The 19,170-nt window shown below is 43.1% G+C and overlaps 1 non-coding gene across 1 annotated transcript; it reads left to right on the forward strand.

Annotated features, from left to right (window-relative positions):
* Positions 1-1,399: 1,399 nt before the first annotated feature.
* trnae-uuc (transfer RNA glutamic acid (anticodon UUC)) lies at positions 1,400-1,470 on the forward strand. The gene has a single exon. It is a non-coding gene; the product is annotated as a tRNA-Glu (tRNA).
* Positions 1,471-19,170: the final 17,700 nt, after the last annotated feature.

Raw genomic sequence — 19,170 nt, forward strand, 5'->3', positions numbered from 1 at the left:
ATCGCCTGTTCCGATGAGTCCTGTTTTCTTTTACATCACGTGGACAGCTATGTACGTGTGCGCCATTTTCCAGGATGCACTGTAGGAAGACAGTAAGTAGAGGTGGAGGGAGTGTGATGATCTGGCCAATATTCTGCTGGGAAACCCTGGGTTCGGCTATTCATGTGGATGTCAATTTGACAAGAAATATTTGTCACTGACTGTAAAACTTCCTGCCCTGGGTGCTGAATTGTTTGCATGATGTAACACACACCTGCATCTCAACGAAATAAAATGTAAGATTTCCATATGAGTTTTCAAGTTAAAAGTCTGACATAAAGTGTCATTCCATTGCACTTTATGCACATTAATTAATCATCACAGCAACAACAATATGGAGCATCTTGGGGACACACACACCAGGCGTGTGGCAGTGGACTCAACATGCTGAAGCAGCGCATATACAGCAGGCGAGTGTTTCAAACAGCTAGACAGTGCGCAGCTAAATGGAACAGAATGCAGCATCTTCAAAACTAAACTTCAACTTAACACACTGTAAAGGGATTAATGGAAAGGAGGAGGCGAGCACCGGCTTGATTATATAAATAATAGTTTAGTAAGCAACTTAAACAAAAAGATAAACACACAAAAGTGTCGGACAGCTGTCCATAAATCTCTCTCTCTTTCGCACTGCAGCTTCCAGTCGGCCTTTATCCCTCTCTGAGGCTTGATAAGCCTGATTAGGGGCTGATGCGTGGAATCACGACCCGGACCCACCAGTAGTAAGTATTACATACCTTGTGACAAAAAATGATTTATGGCCCTGATTTATGGCTTAATTGCTGTACCTTTGACCTTTCCCCTTCCGCTCACCCCGCCCCGCACCGCCCCACCCGCCCCGCCCGCCCTCTTTCCCTCCCACCCGCCTTCCCCCATTCCGGTGTGTGTGTTGTAGTGTGACGTGTTTGGTCATATCTGATGTTATATGTCTGCAGAGGTATCCGCCCCCACAACTGTGTATTTAAAAAGAGTTTAGGTTTGAAAATGAGATGTCAAGATAATGTATGGTTCATGATGAAATAATTCATTGTTGTAATCATCGAGTTGTTTTTCAGAAACATGTTAAATTAATGTGTGTGTGGGGTTCATTTGGATTTATTATTATTATTGTAAGACATAAAAAGCAGTATTATGTTTAAAATGTGTTTAAATGACATCTTTAATGAGCGTGTAATGCTTGGTGTCAAACATGGTACAAGTTTTTTATTAACAAAAGGGTGAAAATGTGTTTTCTAAAACAGTGGATATTGGATAAGACAAAAACATTCAGATGGTCAGCTTTAAAATAAGGATTTAATGGTTAATGATTGTTATTTACTTTTTAACAGAGGAGAAAATGTGTTTTAAACACCTCTCAGACTCCCATATGGTCTAGAGGTTAGGATTCCTGGTTTTCACCCAGGCGCCCGGGTTCGACTCCCGGTATGGGAGAGGTGTGGCATGGTAATCCACTGAGCTCTGATCTACGCGGAGCTGTTGCAAAAACAAAGGCAATTCAGTGGCATTCTCGGCACAATGACGTGGTTTTCAACAACTATAATCTTTGATATTGGTTTAACAAATACACGTATTATTAAAAACAATATTTCATTTAATTGTAGTTCTAACAACAGATGTTTCTAAACAGTGGATATTGACTGATCAAAATCAAAGGATGCTAGTCATTTTTAAAAATAATAAATAAATCGTTAGCAAATGCATATGTGGTATTTTATCAGTGACCTTTTTTATAGATCAAAGGATCAGATTGTCAAAACACATCAAAGACATTTTTAAAAATATTGAAAATAGTTTATCATCCTTAATCTTTGATATTAGATTAACAAACACAATAATTAATTTTATCTGTAACACTAACAAAAGGTCTTACATTTTAAAAACAAAATAGTTCAGCTTTATAAAATACAGATTTAACACAAAAATCTTACATTAGTTCTCATGCAGTCCTTTCATGAGTGAGGGGTTGCGATAATGGTTTAAGAACAGTGACAAATGCAAGACAGTCCTAAAACCTGTGTTAATTTCATATCATCATTTCTCTTAGGAGATATGTGTGTGTGTGTGTGTGTGTGTGTATGTGTGCCCTATAGAGGGTTGATGGATAGATAACTACCTAAACATGTGTGTGTGTGTGTGTGTGTGTGTGTGTGTGTGTGTGTGTGTGTGTGTGTGTGTGTGTGTGTGTGTGTGTGTGTGTGTGTGTGTGTGTGTGTGTGTGTGGCCTATAGAGGGTTGATGGATAGATAACTACCTAAACTTTGTGTCAAAATTGGGCTTCCATGCTGTAACGTTTGAGCAACGAGGCAGACGAGGAGGTGCGGATCCAAACGCAGTTTAAACTTTATTTGTTAAAGAACAAAGGAAAAACACAAAGTAACAACCCACGATGGGGAGATGAAACATAAACTAGAGAAAGCTGACCAGGGTTGACACGAATAGGGAACTCAGGAGGGAAAGATACACCGGGTTAACATCAAACAACGATTGACAAAGACTGAACAAAGACACGGGGTATAAATACACAGACAGGGAAAGAAGGGACCAATGAAAGAACAGAACTCAAACAAGATAACAATGTGATTAACAGAAACCAAAGGCAAATTAACAAGGGCAGGTGAAAACAATGAACAGAGGGAAACACGAACGCTAACAAAGAGACTATGGAATTACATAAGGGACTAAAGTGAAAACTGAGAAATGCAAAAGTGACAACAAATGGTAAACAAAAGGGCAACAGAGAAACAAGACAGGGTAATCGTTACATAGCCCCCCCTTTAAAGATCGGATTCCAGACGATCCTAAAAACACACAACAAAAGACAAAAGTCCATAAGAACAACATGAGGGCACCAGGGGCAAACAGACAGTACAAGTGGGCACATAGGTAGACAGGCAGACCAGGGGGAACACTGGGCAGGCAGGAAATCCGGGGCAGACAGGCAGACCAGGGGGGCACAAGAACAAGGAGGCAGTCCAAGGGGCACAGAGGGCAGGCAGGAAGTCCGGGGGGCCACGAGGGGAAATGAGACAGTCCACGGGGCGAAAGGGAGATGCAACAGTCCACGGGCGCAAAGAGAGATGAGACAGTCCACGGGGGCACAAGGGACAACCAGACAGTCCATGGGGGCACAAAGGGACAGGTTTGGGAGGCCGGGGTGGTATCAACCGGTGGGGACAGGTTTCAGTGGTCTGGGAGCTGGCCAAAGGGCAAGGACAGGTTTGGGGGACCGGGAGGAGGCCAATGGACAGGGACTGGGTCAGGAGGCCTGGGGAAGGCCTCAGGATGGGAACAGGGTCAGGAGGCCTGGGTGGAGGCCACCGGACAGGGACTGGGTCAGGGGGCCTGGGAAGAGGCCACGGGACTGAGGCTGGCAGAGCCGCAGTGAGGCGGAGCCAAGGAGGACTTCGGAGGCGGAGCCATAGAAGACTTAGGAGGCGGAGCCAAAGGAGGCTTAGGCAGGGCCATGGCAGACACAGGTGGTAAGGCCTTGGGCAGGTCAGGAGGCGGAACAGTGTTGGGCGGAGCCAAGGGAGGCGATGGTGTAGAAGGCTCAAAAGGCGGAGCCACTGGAGGTGGAGCCGAAGGTGGCGAGGGCTAAGAAGGCTCTGAAGAAGGAGCCAATGGAGGCTTCGGAGGCGGGGCCGGGAGAGGCTCGGGAGGCTCCGGAGGAGGAATTGAAGGAGGTTCAGGAGGCGGAGCCGAAGGAGGCGAGGGCGATGAAGGCTCTGAAGAAGGAGCCAATGGAGGCTTCGGAGGCGGAGCCGGGAGAGGCTCGGGAGGCTCAGGAGGTGGAGCTGAAAGAGGCTCAGGAGGCGGAGCCGAGGTAGGCGGCAACGTGGGAGGCTCTAGGAGCGGAGACCAGGAAGACTCTGGAGTCTCTGGGGGTAGAGACGTAGGAGGCTCTGAGGGTGGAGCCACCATGGGCTTGAGTGGCTTGGGAGGCGGTGCCGGAGGAGGCTCGGGAGGCGGAGCCATAGGAGGCTCTGAGGGCGGAGCCGTCGAAGGCTTGAGTGGCTCGAGCGGCGGAGCCGTAGGAGGCTCGGGAGGCGGTGCCATCGAAGGCTTGAGTGGCTCGAGAGGGGAAGCCGGAGGAGTCTCGGGAGGCGGAGCCATAGGAGGCTCGGGAGGCTCCGAGGGCGGTGCCGTCGTAGGCTTGAGTGGCTCGAGAGGCGGAGCCGTAGGAGGCTCAAGAGGCTCTGGGGGCGGAGCCGTCAAAGGCTTGAGTGGCTCGAGAGGCGGAGCCGTAGGAGGCTCAAGAGGCTCTGGGGGCGGAGCCAGTCAAAGGCTTGAGTGGATCGAGAGGCGGAGCAATCGGAGGCTCTGGAGGCGGAGCCGTAGGAGGCCCCGTAGGCGGAGCTGCAGGAGGCTCGAGAGGCTCTGGGGGCGGAGCCGTAGGAGGCTCAAGAAGTTCTGGGGGCGGAGCCGTAGGAGACTCGGGGGGCGGAGCCCTGGAAGGCTCAAGAGGTTCAGGAGGCGGAGCCCTGGGAGGCTCGAGGGGCGGAGCCCTGGGAGGCTCGAGAGGCTTGAGGGGCGGAGCCCTGGCAGGCTCGAGAGGCTTGAGGGGCGGAGCCCTGGCAGGCTCGAGAGGCTTGAGGGGCGGAGCCCTGGCAGGCTCGAGAGGCTTGCGGGGCGGAGCCCTGGCAGGCTCGAGAGGCTTGAGGGGCGGAGCCCTGGCAGGCTCGAGAGGCGGAGTTCTGGAAAGCTTGGGAGGCTTGAGAGACGGAGCCCTGGAAGACTCAAGAGGGTTGAGAGGCGGAGCCCTGGAAGGCTCGAAAGGCTTGAGAGGCGGGGCTCTGGGAAGCTCGGAGGGCGGAGCTCTGGAAAGCTCAGGAGGCTTGAGAGACGGAGCCCTGGAAGACTCGAGAGACTTGAGAGGCGGAGCCCTAGGAGGCTCGAGAGGCTTGAGGGGCGGACCCCTGGTAGGCTCGAGAGGCTTGAGAGGCGGAGCCCTGGAAGGCTCGAGAGGCTTGAGAGGCGAAGCTCTGGAAAGCTCGGGAGGCGGAGCTCTGGAAAGCTCGGGAGGCGGAGCTCTGGAAAGCCTCGGGAGGCTTGAGAGACGGAGCCCTGGAAGACTCGAGAGACTTGAGAGGCGGAGCCCTAGGAGGCTCGAGAGGCTTGAGGGGCGGGCCCCTGGTAGGCTCGAGAGGCTTGAGAGGCGGAGCCCTGGAAGGCTCGAGAGGCTTGAGAGGCGGAGCTCTGGAAAGCTCGGGAGGCGGAGCTCTGGAAAGCTCGGGAAACTCGGAAGGCGGAGCTCTGGAAAGCTCGGGAAGCTTCGGAAGGCGGAGCTCTGGAAAGCTCGGGAAACTCGGATGGCTGAGCTCTGGAAAGCTCGGGAAACTCGGATGGCTGAGCTCTGGAATGCTCGGGAAACTCGGATGGCTGAGCTCTGGCACTGGCTCTTGGACGGTCATGGCTACTGGCGCTGGCTCAGGGACGGTCGAGGCTACAGGCGCTGGCTCAGGGACGGTCGAGGCTACAGGCGCTGGCTCAGGGACGGTCGAGGCTACAGGCGCTGGCTCAGGGACGGTCGAGGCTACAGGCGCTGGCTCAGGGACGGTCGAGGCTACAGGCGCTGGCTCAGGGACGGTCGAGGCTACAGGTGCTGGCTCAGGGACGGTCGAGGCTACAGGCACTGGCTCGGGGACGGTCGAGGGCTCAGGCTCGCTCACAGTGACATGCGTGGGCTTTAGCTCGCTCACCGTGACATGCGTGGGCTCTGGCTCGCAGACCGGGGCAGGCGTGGGCTCTGGCTCGCAGACCGGGGCAGGCGTGGGCTCTGGCTCGCAGACCGGGGCCGGCGTGGGTCGGGAGGCGGAAGCCTGTCTTCTCCTCCTCCTCCGGGCGGACAAAGTGGACTGTGCAGGTTCAAGGGGAGCCACTGTCATGGGGGGTTGCTCGCTGACAGGTGAGGCTGGTGTGACAGGGTGCGGTGAGCTGCACGCTAGTAGGGTCATCTCCAGGTAGTCGCGGAGAGTGCTGCCGGGCGTTGCCTGTGGCACCCGCTCCCTCAGCGAGGGATTTAAGCTGTCCCTGAAAAAGATCATCAGTGCAGAGTCCGGGAAGTCAGTAGCGTTCGCCAGGAGGAGGAAGTAGTGAGCGTGGTCTACAAGTGGGTAGTGTTCTTGCTGCAAGTTGAGCAGCCGACATTTGGCCCGAATAGCTGCTGGATCCATGTGTGGTCAATCGTTCTGTAACGTTTGAGCAACGAGGCAGACGAGGAGGTGCGGATCCAAACGCAGTTTAAACTTTATTTGTTAAAGAACAAAGGAAAAACACAAAGTAACAACCCACGATGGGGAGATGAAACATAAACTAGAGAAAGCTGACCAGGGTTGACACGAATAGGGAACTCGGGAGGGAAAGATACACCGGGTTAACATCAAACAACGATTGACAAAGACTGAACAAAGACACGGGGTATAAATACACAGACAGGGAAAGAAGGGACCAATGAAAGAACAGAACTCAAACAAGATAACAATGTGATTAACAGAAACCAAAGGCAAATTAACAAGGGCAGGTGAAAACAATGAACAGAGGGAAACACGAACGCTAACAAAGAGACTATGGAATTACATAAGGGACTAAAGTGAAAACTGAGAAATGCAAAAGTGACAACAAATGGTAAACAAAAGGGCAACAGAGAAACAAGACAGGGTAATCGTTACACATGCGGGGGGGGGGGAATGAGCACGGTATGTGTGTGGAAATTGCGCTTTGACAAAACATGTGCTTTGTCACTACAAATGAGTACCGTCAGTATTTTGGTAAACAGGTTTATTTTATATAGAATTCTGACGAAATATCTTTAATACAAAAGTTTGTTACTTTTTATTATTATTTTTTTTTTAACCATGAGATTCTAAAACAGTGGATATTGAATGATATTAGTTTATTTTACTCAAACAGACGATACTGGCAGAGCAAACTCATTTAGACGGACACTTTATTAACAAGGGTTAGGCTATTTATTTTTACCAGAGACTAAAACGTATTTTAAACCAAATGTTCAGATTGGCAAACACAATATTGCCGTTGAAATAGTATGCATTATAAATTGTAACTTTAACACGTGTTGTATTGCATTTTTCCAATCAAATTAATAAGGCGTTTTTGATCCAGACTTTAAGGCGACGATCGACAAATGTTTTGTGGCGGGGGGTGAAGACGCGCCAAGATTTCGAAGTGTCAGGGATTTTGGTATAGTCTGGACAGTCCTTTCAAATTATTCAGGCATTAAACTATCAAACATACTAATGTTGATTTATTCAGTTCTAAAAGAGTGTAACTAAACATACATCCAAGAAATAGTTTACACAAATTATATTTGCAGGCTACTATTAATATTGTAAATATCCATGGGTGCGTTTCTTCACGAGCATTCATCTGCTGCAGATTTGTCACATCTATATTTACCTACAGTCATAACAAGTGACATAAAAAATGCACATCCGATATAAACTCAAACAATAGAGCAATTTACTTAAATCAATGAGTGGTATACATTTAAAATTGATGTGTACCAAAATAATACATTCTGATGATTGTGCTCATACTTGTGTGAACTGTTGAATACTAATGGGGAAAATGAGCAAATGCAAGATTGGCTATGAGAGAGCAGCCGGACTTGATTGCCTCCACCTGGGTGTTGTTGCGGAAAGGAAGTGGAACGCGGGCAAAAGAGAGGACGAGGATCTGTTGATTTATTTGCAGCCTGGACTTATTAATCTGATGTTTAATAAAGTAAACTGTCTTTGTGAAATAGTCTGAGTGGTTGTGTGATTTATCTTCTGGCATTGACAAGTAGGCCTAATGAAATATCATAACTGTTACACTTGCAAAAGATTTGACAAATGCAATGTACGTTTAACAACACGTCTTAAACATGAGAGACAAAGGCGGTTATAAAAGCAATGGAGACATGAGACCATTGAATTGAATCTGAAGCGTTATAGAGAGAGAATGCCAAACAAAGTGCAAGTTCTCGATATGTGACTGAAAATGATAGAATTAAACTTAAAAAAGTACAATGCTCAGAACTATGCAACCAACAAGCAACATCGTATCAACATAAAAGAACAGAGCGACAGATGTATGCCAATATCAAACAGCTACAAATGATATAACTATTTCTTCTTTTCGTTGTAAAAAGCAGGCTGAACGGTGTGTTGTTTACACATTCAAACCATATGTTTGTTTACTTCTGTAAGGGGTTAAACCGTTTCATTAGGTAATACGAGGTTTATACACGTGTATTATTCGGTAGTCAATCTAAAAATATTTTATTTTAAGCCATAGTAAAAAACTCATTACATTACATGTGATCTTCAGATTTGAAAACACAACCCATTTAAAACAGACTGTCTAGTGTATTTTGTGTGCAAATGTCACCGATGAGACACGTTTGTGTGCGAGACGGCAGCGGGTGTTTAACAAGTGCATTACTCTTTTAAAATGATATTTTTCCAAGCGAATGTTTGGCATTAGTTTAGCAAACACTTTTATTTCACGAAAACACAATAATATATATTTTTTTAGCTATAGCTCTAACAACAAATATCTTAAATTTTTACCTTTAACAATGTTTCCAAATCAGTGGATATTGGTTGTGAAGCAAACTCATTCAGATTTTCACTTTTAAAGATAAGGAATAAATGGTGTTACGAAAGATTACGTTTAACATTAGTTTAACAAACACGGTTATGTTACTAAATTGCAGTAACACATTTAAATGCTAATTTAGATGCATCTTTAGCACAAAGAATCTTACATTTATTAAAGACAAGAAAAGTATCTTTCTAAAACGATGTGTAAAGGGTGTGCTGCAAATTAAATCGACATTCACTAGGCAATACAGTATTTTAGCAAACAGGTTTATTTGACTAAAACGCAATAATGTTTTTAAAGAATTCTGACGATATCTTTAATACAAAGGTTTGTTACATTTTTAATTTAAACATGAGATTCTAAAACAAAGTCTACGGTTATGCAGCAAAACACACATTCAGTTTAAATATGAACAAATATTTTAACAAAAATAAAGTTTTGTGTTTTGATTTATATTACTAAAACACGATAAACATTTCACGTAATTCTTCATGTTGTCTTGCATTTTTACTTTTTGACAAAGAGAAATGTTTTTAAACATTAGGTGGTCTAATACATCTTTAGCAATGACGCTTTAAAGATGCTGAACAAAAACTTTACCATAAAATGTATTTAACATTTTTATTTCAACAATGATCATTTTAAATGAAATACCATACATTCATTGTAAAATGTAACAAAGATTCTTACATTTTTCCACTCAAAGCCTCATTTTTCCACCCAAAGTCTTTCAATCGATACTGAGCTCTTACAGGAAGTCAGAGGTCTGGGGTAGGGAGGTTTTTTCAGAATACGCACACACCCCCCTGATCAGGCCTGATGGGGTCTTGTGTAATTCTGTTCAGCAAAACAATATGGTGCCATGAGTTTCCTGGTGTTTTATGGCTTGCTTTCATTGAAAAGCATGGTGACAACCAAAAGTGTGAAAGAAGGGGGATAAAAGGGTTTATTTTGTTATAAAAGTTTTTCTTTTTACCCATCAAGTGCTCCATGTAACATTGTGAAACATGGTAGAGATGTGGTTAAAGAAGTATTGCTCTTTGTAATACAGGCAGCAATTAAATATAATTACTTAAAAGAATAGAAAGTTTTTAGAAATCATTTGCTAAATCAATAGTTCAAATTCAGAGGTTTTTATAGTATGCTGTACACAGTTATCATAAAACCCATGTCAATTCAAGTGTGAACATTTCAAAGAAATGGGGTGATGGCATACTGGACAACAATCAAATGACTTGTGATATACACACACAAGATATTTTAACACTAATTCACACCCTGAAACTACATTCATGGTACTGTTACGTCAGTGGGGTGTCAAACACAAATGCAAAGGCTGAGTTTACTTTGACACTCATATTTTTGGTATTAATTTACTCATTACTGGATCAAACCTCACACTCAGAAACGTGTACATGAACAAAAATGTGTACTGTTGTGATGCCAACTGATCATCGCTTTACTGATTTTTATTTCAATAAAACCACAAAGTCTACCAATAACTGATGAAGTAACATGTTTACAGGTGTGCATTTACTCACAAAAGTTCCTCTATTGCCACAATTGGATTTTTGTTTGTTGTAGAGTTATCCTCATTTGTAAATAGTTGTTTGTTTAAATGTTGCGATATTTTCTAGTTTACAAAGATGTCAGTTTTAACACACACACACACACACACACACACACACTCACACACACACACACACACACACACACACACACACACACACACACAGGTAAGTATCATTATAATATCAAATTCACAACGATCAGTCCTTCTATACATTACACTAATGTAAGTACATTAACTTTGTCGATGCGTTGACTGAACCACAATAAATGTTACTCCAAACCTGGAATAAAATAATTTGCCAGAGTACCAGATTTATTTATTAGCCAACAAACATCTGGGTCAATTTTGAACAAATGTTGAAGTATTTTAAATATTACTTAAATCACAATACAGTTCTGGGTTTTAATGGCATGTGACATATGACTACAGAATGTTGCATATGAATAAAAAATAGTAAAATAGCGAAACTTCATGGTTGAGGGTTTTTCTATGATGAGTTTATCTCTTATTTTTGCTATTGTGTGGACATAGTATCACTTCTTTTACATTTGTCATCAGTGTTTACACTCAAATCTGGACACAGACCCTTCAATTCAGAATAAAATGACAGAGAGCTCAGTCAGATGTTTTATCACTTTGATTTACTTAATAACCACAGCTTGATGTTACTTGTTCTTTTAAGAAAGTTCACTTTCACAAAGATCTTCAGTCACTTAACGCGGTATCGATCTGCAGGACAATGACTGCAAAATGTAATTTACTTATACACATCTAAAGCACAAATAGTGTGTCAGTACAGCGTTTGTTTGTGCATGTGTGTAGTTAGTAAAGTGTTTGTATGGTGTGATGTTCCGATACAACCATTACACACAACTAGATACTTTTAACAAATACTTGTAAAACAACCCTTCTTATTGGTCTTCATGGAAAAACTATAGTGATTCCAACAAACATGATATATTTAAACAGTCTAGATGTCAAAACTGTTGATGTTTACTGAAATGCCATGAATTTCAAAATATTACTTTAGTATTTTAAAAACTGAATAAACTATTATAAAATAATGCAATAGAAATAGAAGAACGATGTAAAATTAACAGTGTTAGTTCAAGAGTATTTTCTGAAAGTTAAAAGACTGACACAGCCCTATCAATACACATAAGGGTTTACTATAGGTCATTCAGACGTTAAATTAAAGAGGGCGGGCGGGGCGGGTGGGGCGGTGCGGGGCGGGGTGAGCGGAAGGGGAAAGGTCAAAGGTACAGCAATTAAGCCATAAATCAGGGCCATAAATCATTTTTTGTCACAAGGTATGTAATACTTACTACTCCCACCCTCTGCCCTGCCACACACGCATATTAAAAACATGATGGTTATGGTGCCTCCTGTTAAACCAACCATGATTTGAAAATAGATGGTTCAGACAGTCACTAAAAAACTGGTGCGTACTAAGATTACTACATTAAACTGAAGGAAGAACAGACAGACATGCGTTGTGCCCATTCTTTCATTGGGCTGGGCAGCGAATCTTCACATAATGACAAAATATGATGCATTATATTTTGATTATGCAATCCTTTGTACATATTGTAACAGTCTATAAAAATTAATAGATATACACTGGAACAAGAAGACTCAATGCATCAGCCAAAGATGTTTGTCAGACATGTTATTCTATATACAGTTATATACATGTAATTGCCCCTCAAGTACACAACGAGTACTTAAGTAGAGAAAATTACCAAAAAGCCCATCCATAATTTGCATACTGACAGTGTACTGTGTGAGAGGCTATTGGGTTTACTAATCAGACTTCTTTGATAAAAGGCTTGCAAAAATAAATATTTAACTTATATTTTGGCCAGAGTGAAGAATAGGATATCTGAGAAGAATTATGAGCACCTCAAAATTATTGAAGTAAATTGGAGAAAATACTTTTAATAAACGACTGGCCTGCGCAGTGATGCTGACATAGTCAGAATATGCTTATTCTGACTATGTCAGAATAACTATTAGATTATATTGTATATTTTTATATATCAAACATAGAAAAAGGGCTTATATAGAATAGTTTGAGCTTTATTTTAATCCAGGAAAATAAAGATGAGACTGTAAGGATTTTGTGACCTTGCTGAGAGAAACCTGGGCATGCAGCCATGACAGAAAAGTACTAAGGGGAGAATACTCTTCCTAGCACTGAATGGCACAGACAATAGTTAAAAATAAGCACAGCCAATAGTCCAATTTATTGTATTATGAAAAATGTATACTTTCATAATAAATGAATTTAAACTATAAAAAAACTTTTTTTATATAGACTAACTGCCAGAATTCCACCATTAAAAAGTAGTCAGAGAGTCTGTGAAATAATGGTGGCGAACAAGGAGAGTGGAGAAGCATGCTTATTGGCTAAGATAACAGGAGGGGTGTGCTTATAAGGTAATGTGTGAAAACAGAAGTGCATAAATAAGTAAGCTTTGAATGAGAGAATCAGACGATACAGCTGCCACCTCGGCTTTGTTGTTTTGCTCAATTTAGGCTAATCTTTAATATCTGGTACCCCTGGACTTTGAGAATGTTCACAATGACACAAAAATGGCATTGAGACCAACACAGACCAGAAGAGCTGCAAATGTGCGCATTCCCAAAGTAGAAAATTAGCGCCCTCAACTGAAATACAACTATATGAATCTGAATATGGCATGTACATTGTATTCACATGCTATCTGCCAGATTGCTTCAGTTCTGAATTTCTGCAGGAAAATTATCAGCAGGCACATGCCCTGCCACTCTCAAGGTTTACGTGGCCGCTCTATCGGCTTGCCACGCTTTGATTGACGGGGTGCCGTTGGGGAGACATCCTCTGCTCGCTCGCTTCATTCATGGAGCCATGAGACTGGGACCTCCTGCTAGGACCATGATCCCTTCATGGGACTTAACAATAGTCCTTGAGGGTCTGGTTGAGACCCCCTTCGAACCTCTAGCGTCTGATAAACTTCTGACTCTCAAGATGGTTTTTCTTATGGCAATTACTTCCTAAAAAGAATTGGGGATTTGCAGGCTCTGTCCATCTTGCCATCCTGCTTAGATTTTGCCCCAGGAATAGCTAAAGCAATTTTGCACCCTAATCCTGACTACCTGCCTAAGGTTCCTTTCTCAACTGTACATCTGGTCACTCTCGAAGCCTTCTGCTCCCGGCCGTTTACAATGCCAGAGACGGGAAAGACTTCAGAGACTTTGTCCAGTCCGTGTCCTTCAGACTTATGTCCACCGCACTAGCCAGTGGCGTAAGTCAGGGCAACTATTCGTTTGCCATGGGGGCCGCAACACGGGGCCAGCCTCCACCAAGCAGACAATGTCGCATTGGGTGAGGGACGCTATTGCCCTGGCCTACGGGGCATGGGGTCAAGCTTCGCCAGTATGTATCAGGGCTCACTCCACCAGAGGGATCGCCTCCTCTGCAGCATGTTTGTGAGGCGGCAGGCTGGTCCTCTTCGCACAATTCATAAGATATTATAGTTTGGATGTTCATGCCACTCCGGGCTCTTATGTCCTTGAGTCAACATCACAAGCTCATGTCTGAGACCTCTCGCGCTCTTGTGAGCACAACTACACAACCGTAAGGGGTCTGGACATCCACAATGCGGCGGTGTGGGTATTCTCGTTCCCAAAGCGCTAAATCAGCGCAGCATCAAAGTGTAGCTTTTTGATAGGGAACGTCTCGGGTTACTTAACTGTAACCCCTGTTCCCTGATGAAAGCAGAACGAGTTGCTGCGCTTCATTGCCGCACTGGGATGTCCCAGGACTGATCTTCAGACAAAATACCTGACGATGCACCTGTGACGCATCTATTTATAGCCCTGCTACAGGTGCATCCAATGATGTCACCAGCAGAGGCTATAAATTCTAGTCAATTTCATTTCACACATATTCACAGCTGGTCACACCTAAAGTTGTTCCCAAAGTGCTAAATCAGCGCAGCATCTCGTTCCGCTTTTATCAGGGAACATGAGTTACAGTTAAGTAACCCGAAATGTTTTGTTTACTCATTGGATAAAACCTGTGCCGGTGCTGGATTCGTTTTTTCACAGTGTTTGAAATTCCAAAGCCCATTATTTAATTTCGGCTACAGTTCATTTTTAGTATCTACTGGTAAAACATAGGCTTCCTCATAATGCTTTCTATGTTAGTTCTACAAATATGTTTGTCTAAACACATTACATTTTTATTTTTTGTTACAATGCATTTTGCTCTCTGCTCCATTCACTGTTAATAGATTAATGGTCAGGGCAGCTACATTTAGCAGCAGGTAAGTAGGTTTGTTCACTCTTGGATAAAACCTGTGCAGGATTAGGTTTTCTTGCAAAGCAGATACTGAATATTCAGTCAGCTGAATCTTTACATGTCATGGACCATGCGTTGTGTTGCTGGTTTTATGGGTTTTATCTGGAGCTTCAGCTTTAAACATCAAATCTTTCTCATCTACATACTTCAATCCCATCTAATGCTGGGCACGGTGCCCTCCTCACCAAGCAGACATAACGCACTTCCAAAAGTCATGCCCTTTAACCCCACTGACTGGCCCATTTCGGCATCATGGGAAAAATGTTACTTTACTGTCCAGATCACAATTGAGTGTAGGATAGTCCGCACATTTAATTCTCTGTCAGAAGGCTTATGCTGGATCCTTCCACTATTTTAAGCTCATGTCTAGATGCACCCACTCTGATTCTCTGCTCCTCTATTCCCGTGCCACTCACAGCTCCACTCTTGACGTTTAAACATCATTGGTTCTTTCATACGGTTTGTCCATTGCTGATATAGAAGTCTCCAATCCGTTGTTATCCGATCTCCTGCCAATATTATTTTATATATCTCTCCCTATGCTCACTCAAAGAGCAACTCTAGCAGAAGAACTGGTCCGTTATTACTCCCCTCATTTCTGTGAGGAGTTTAATCAGCGTTATAATATGACCAGTACATCACTGTCCCTCGAATCTCTGTTACCAGATCTGGATGCTGACCACCACCTCAGGTTGCTAAACTCTGTATGATTGGATGTTTTAAATGATACTGCACCACTAAAACAATGTAAATCGAAATGTAGATCTGAACCATGGCTCAACTCCCTTTTCTCGCTCTTCTAGACGTGTGTAGAAGAGCTGAGTGAAAATGTAAAAAGGACAAACTTTAAGTTTCTTTCAAAAAACTGAAAGACTGCTTATTGGTGTATCAGAGAACTGTTAAATTAGCAAAAGCTGCTTACTTTTCAAATTTAATTACAAATAATCACCATCGTCTAAAGGTTTTGTTTTCTGTTATAACTTCTATTTCAACCCCCACCCCCCCTGTTAGTACTATACCTAATCCTTCTGTTGTACTATGTGAAGGTTTCTTGAGATTTTTTTGTGACAAAATTACTAACTTAAGATCACAGTTAATGCCTTGCATTGAGGATCAGTTCAATTCTATGCAGTCACTAGCCTCATGGGATGCCTTTGACACTATCACATTACACACAGTTATACAAATAACTGCCAGTCTTAAATCTTCCTTTTGCCCCTTTATACTATTCATCCTCGGTACTTCAAACAAATAGTAGACTCAGTAGGTCCTGGTTTGGTATCCTTTTTGAGTAAATGTCTGTTTACAGGGTCCATCCCACACTCCCTCAAAATTGCATCTGTTACTCCTTTGCTCAAGAAGCCTTCACTAGATGCATCTGTTTTAAATAATTTCCGACCAATCTCTGTCTTACACTTTATTTCCAAAACAATGGAAAAAATTGTGCTTATGCAGCTTCAGGTATTTCTTAAGAACAACCAAATCTTTAAAACCTTTCAGTCTAGTTTTAAATCTTCATATTGCACAGAATCTGCTCTTCTTAGAGTTTTAAATGATATCCTAGTAGCTACAGATACAGGTGATACTGTGATTTTAGTTCTTTTAGATCTGACCTCAGCATTTGATACTGTTGATCACGCTATACTGCTCTCCAGACTAGAATCGTGTGTGGGATTAAAAGGGAATGTTTTTAAATGGTTTAAATCCTATTTAATAGATATAACGTTCTCTGTTAAGCTCGGCAAATTTACTTCTTCTGTGGCCCACCTCCCCTGTGGTGTGCCTCAGGGCTCTATTCTTGCACCAGTACTTTTGTCTCTTTACATGCTCCCTCTGGGTTCCATTATAAGAAAGCATGGTATCTCCTACCACTTCTACGCTGATGACAAATCTACTTACCGGTTAAATAAACTGATCATATTGCATTACAATCTCTTCTAGCTTGCCTGGAGGAAATAAAAGATTGGCTAGCCAAAAACGTTTTGTTTTTGAACAAAGATAAGACAGAAGTGATTATATTTGGTCCTACAGATTATTTTGATGTCAGTAATGCTGATTGCGGAAATCTCAATGCTTTCCTCTCTCCTCAAGTACGGAACCTAGGTGACCAGTTTGATAGCCAGCTCAAATTTGACAAACATATTAGTGCTGTCATAGGTTCCAGTTTCTTTCAGCTGCATCTACTCTCTAAAGTTAAACCCTTTTTGTCTGAGAAAACATTAGAGATAGCAGTTCATCACTTCTCGTCTGGATTACTGTAATTCTCTCTATCATGGAATTTCCAAATCTCTTATTGCTCGACTTCAGTTAGTTCAAGATGCAGCAGGAAAATTTCTAAAAGGAGGTCGAAAGTACGATTATGTTACCCCCATTTTAAAATCACTTCACTGGCTGCCGGTTCAAGCTAGAATTTATTTTAAAATTCTATTGTTTGTTTATAAATCATTACACAACCAAGCTCCCAGTTACTTAACAGACATACTACATCCTTACAATCCACCTAGAAGTCTGAGATCCAGTGATCAATATCTCCTCGATATCCCATGCACAAGGCTAAAGCATAGAGGAGGGAGATCCTTTTCGGTTGTGGGTCCTATTTTATGGAATAGTTTGCCTGGACTGGTAATCTGGCATACCAGGCATTTTCCCAGTGGGCCGCCGCACCTTTGGGCCGATCAGGGGCGTAATGGCCATCGGGAGAACCGAGCGGGCCGGTGGTTCGGCCGTGAAACGTACCGCCACGTTATGCAGAACGGACCAAAAAACGGTGCTGCGATATGCAGAAAAGGACAGCGAACTCGTATCAGATTGTCACCTTCATTATCTGTTTTTAAATCTTCTCTTAAAACTCATCTCTTTTCACTGGCTTTTAATTGCATGTAATGTCCTGGTCTTAAATTGTTGTGTTTTTTTATAATTTTGTACTGCACAGCACTTTGGTCAGCCTTGATGCTGTTTTTAAATGTGCTATATAAATAAAAGTACTTGAACTTGAAGAAGAACTGAAACAAATTTTCTTACAAGCTGGGCATTCCCTCTCCAGTGAAAAAACCATAAGCCCATCTACGTCTCTTGAATTTTCTGGCATCACGCTCGATTTCCCCCAAGACGCAAGCTTCCCTGCCGCTCTATAAATTAGACAGATCATTAGTTCTCAATTCCTTCCTCCCGCCAGTTTCAGTTTCCATATGGGATCTCCTGTCGCTTTAGGTCACCTTATTTCACCATGCGCATCATTCATCAAGACCACTCCATCTCTTGCCTCCTCATGATAGCCCATATCATCAATAACCCACTGATAATATATCTATTGATGACGGCTGCTGATTGGACCTCCAATTTTGGTCACCGTTACTAAATCAGTGGAATGGAATTTCCCTTTTCCATAACGAAAACCCTGAAACCTCAGATAGCATGTCCTTTTTCATGGACGCGAACCCTCTGAAGGTCTTGGAAGCTAATTTATAGGAGCATGGTTTGCAGGGGAATGGCCAGACTAATTTCTCACTCTTGTTTTCAGGAGTTTCATCAACTATCTTCCTCCACCAGCATACTTTCCGTCCCCTGCCTGCAACTTTTGGACTTTCTGCTGGATTCAGCCCCTCACTCCTCCCCTTTTAGATTCCACTAAAACTCATGCAGAAAGGACTCGCCCAGTCCACACTAATTTCTCGCTTTTTCTCAAACACTCGAAAACAGACCACTTGGGTTGTGGTCGTAGCATACACCTATACACCTCCACAGTTATATATCTGCAAACTAGTTCACATTTTGCATCTGACCCCTCAGACATTGCAGTCTCCCCACCAAGTCTCTCGGGGCACTTGTTCAGAATTGATGCACACATGACTGCTACTCATCAAGGATTATCAGATGCTTGGCCCCTGGCCTTCCTCATCATACCAGAAATATATTTGACCCAACCCTCAAATCATCACATATGCTCAACTCAGTTCAACTTTCATCTTTCAAAAAAAGGTATTACACAACAACATCACACTTATTACAGGGCTTTATGCTACTTTGTAAATTTTTTGGGAAAAGATATCCCACTAACACTGTCTGCACTTGTCGGAGGGCTCATAATCAAGTGTTGTTCATCTTTCACCAAAGGGTATTTCACAACAACATCGCCCTCATCATATGGCTTTATGCTACGTTGTTCATCTTTTGGAAAAGATATTCCACAAACAACATCCACACTGGTCAGAGCGCTCATAATCAAACATTGTTTATATTTCAACAAAGGGTATTGCACAACAACATTGCCTTTATCTTAGGGCATTGTGCTAATTTGTTCATCTTTTGGTAAAGATATTCCACAAACAACATTTTCCCTCGTCGGTGTGCTCATAATCAAACGTTGTTGATCTTTCGACAAAAGGTATTGCACAACAACGCCACCCTTATCGTAGGTCTTTATGCACATTGTTCATCTTCTGGCAAAGCTATCGCACAAGCAACGGTCACCCTCCTCATAATCATTTGTCAATAACCAAATGGCAATAACCGCCCTTGTCGGAGGGATCATACAATATATATTAATTATCTTCAGCAAAGGGATTGCACAGCAATGTCACCCATCATAGGGCTAAGACGAGACATT

The sequence above is a fragment of the Xyrauchen texanus genome, chromosome 21 (assembly GCF_025860055.1).
Source record: "Xyrauchen texanus isolate HMW12.3.18 chromosome 21, RBS_HiC_50CHRs, whole genome shotgun sequence".
Taxonomy (NCBI): Eukaryota; Metazoa; Chordata; class Actinopteri; order Cypriniformes; family Catostomidae; genus Xyrauchen; species Xyrauchen texanus.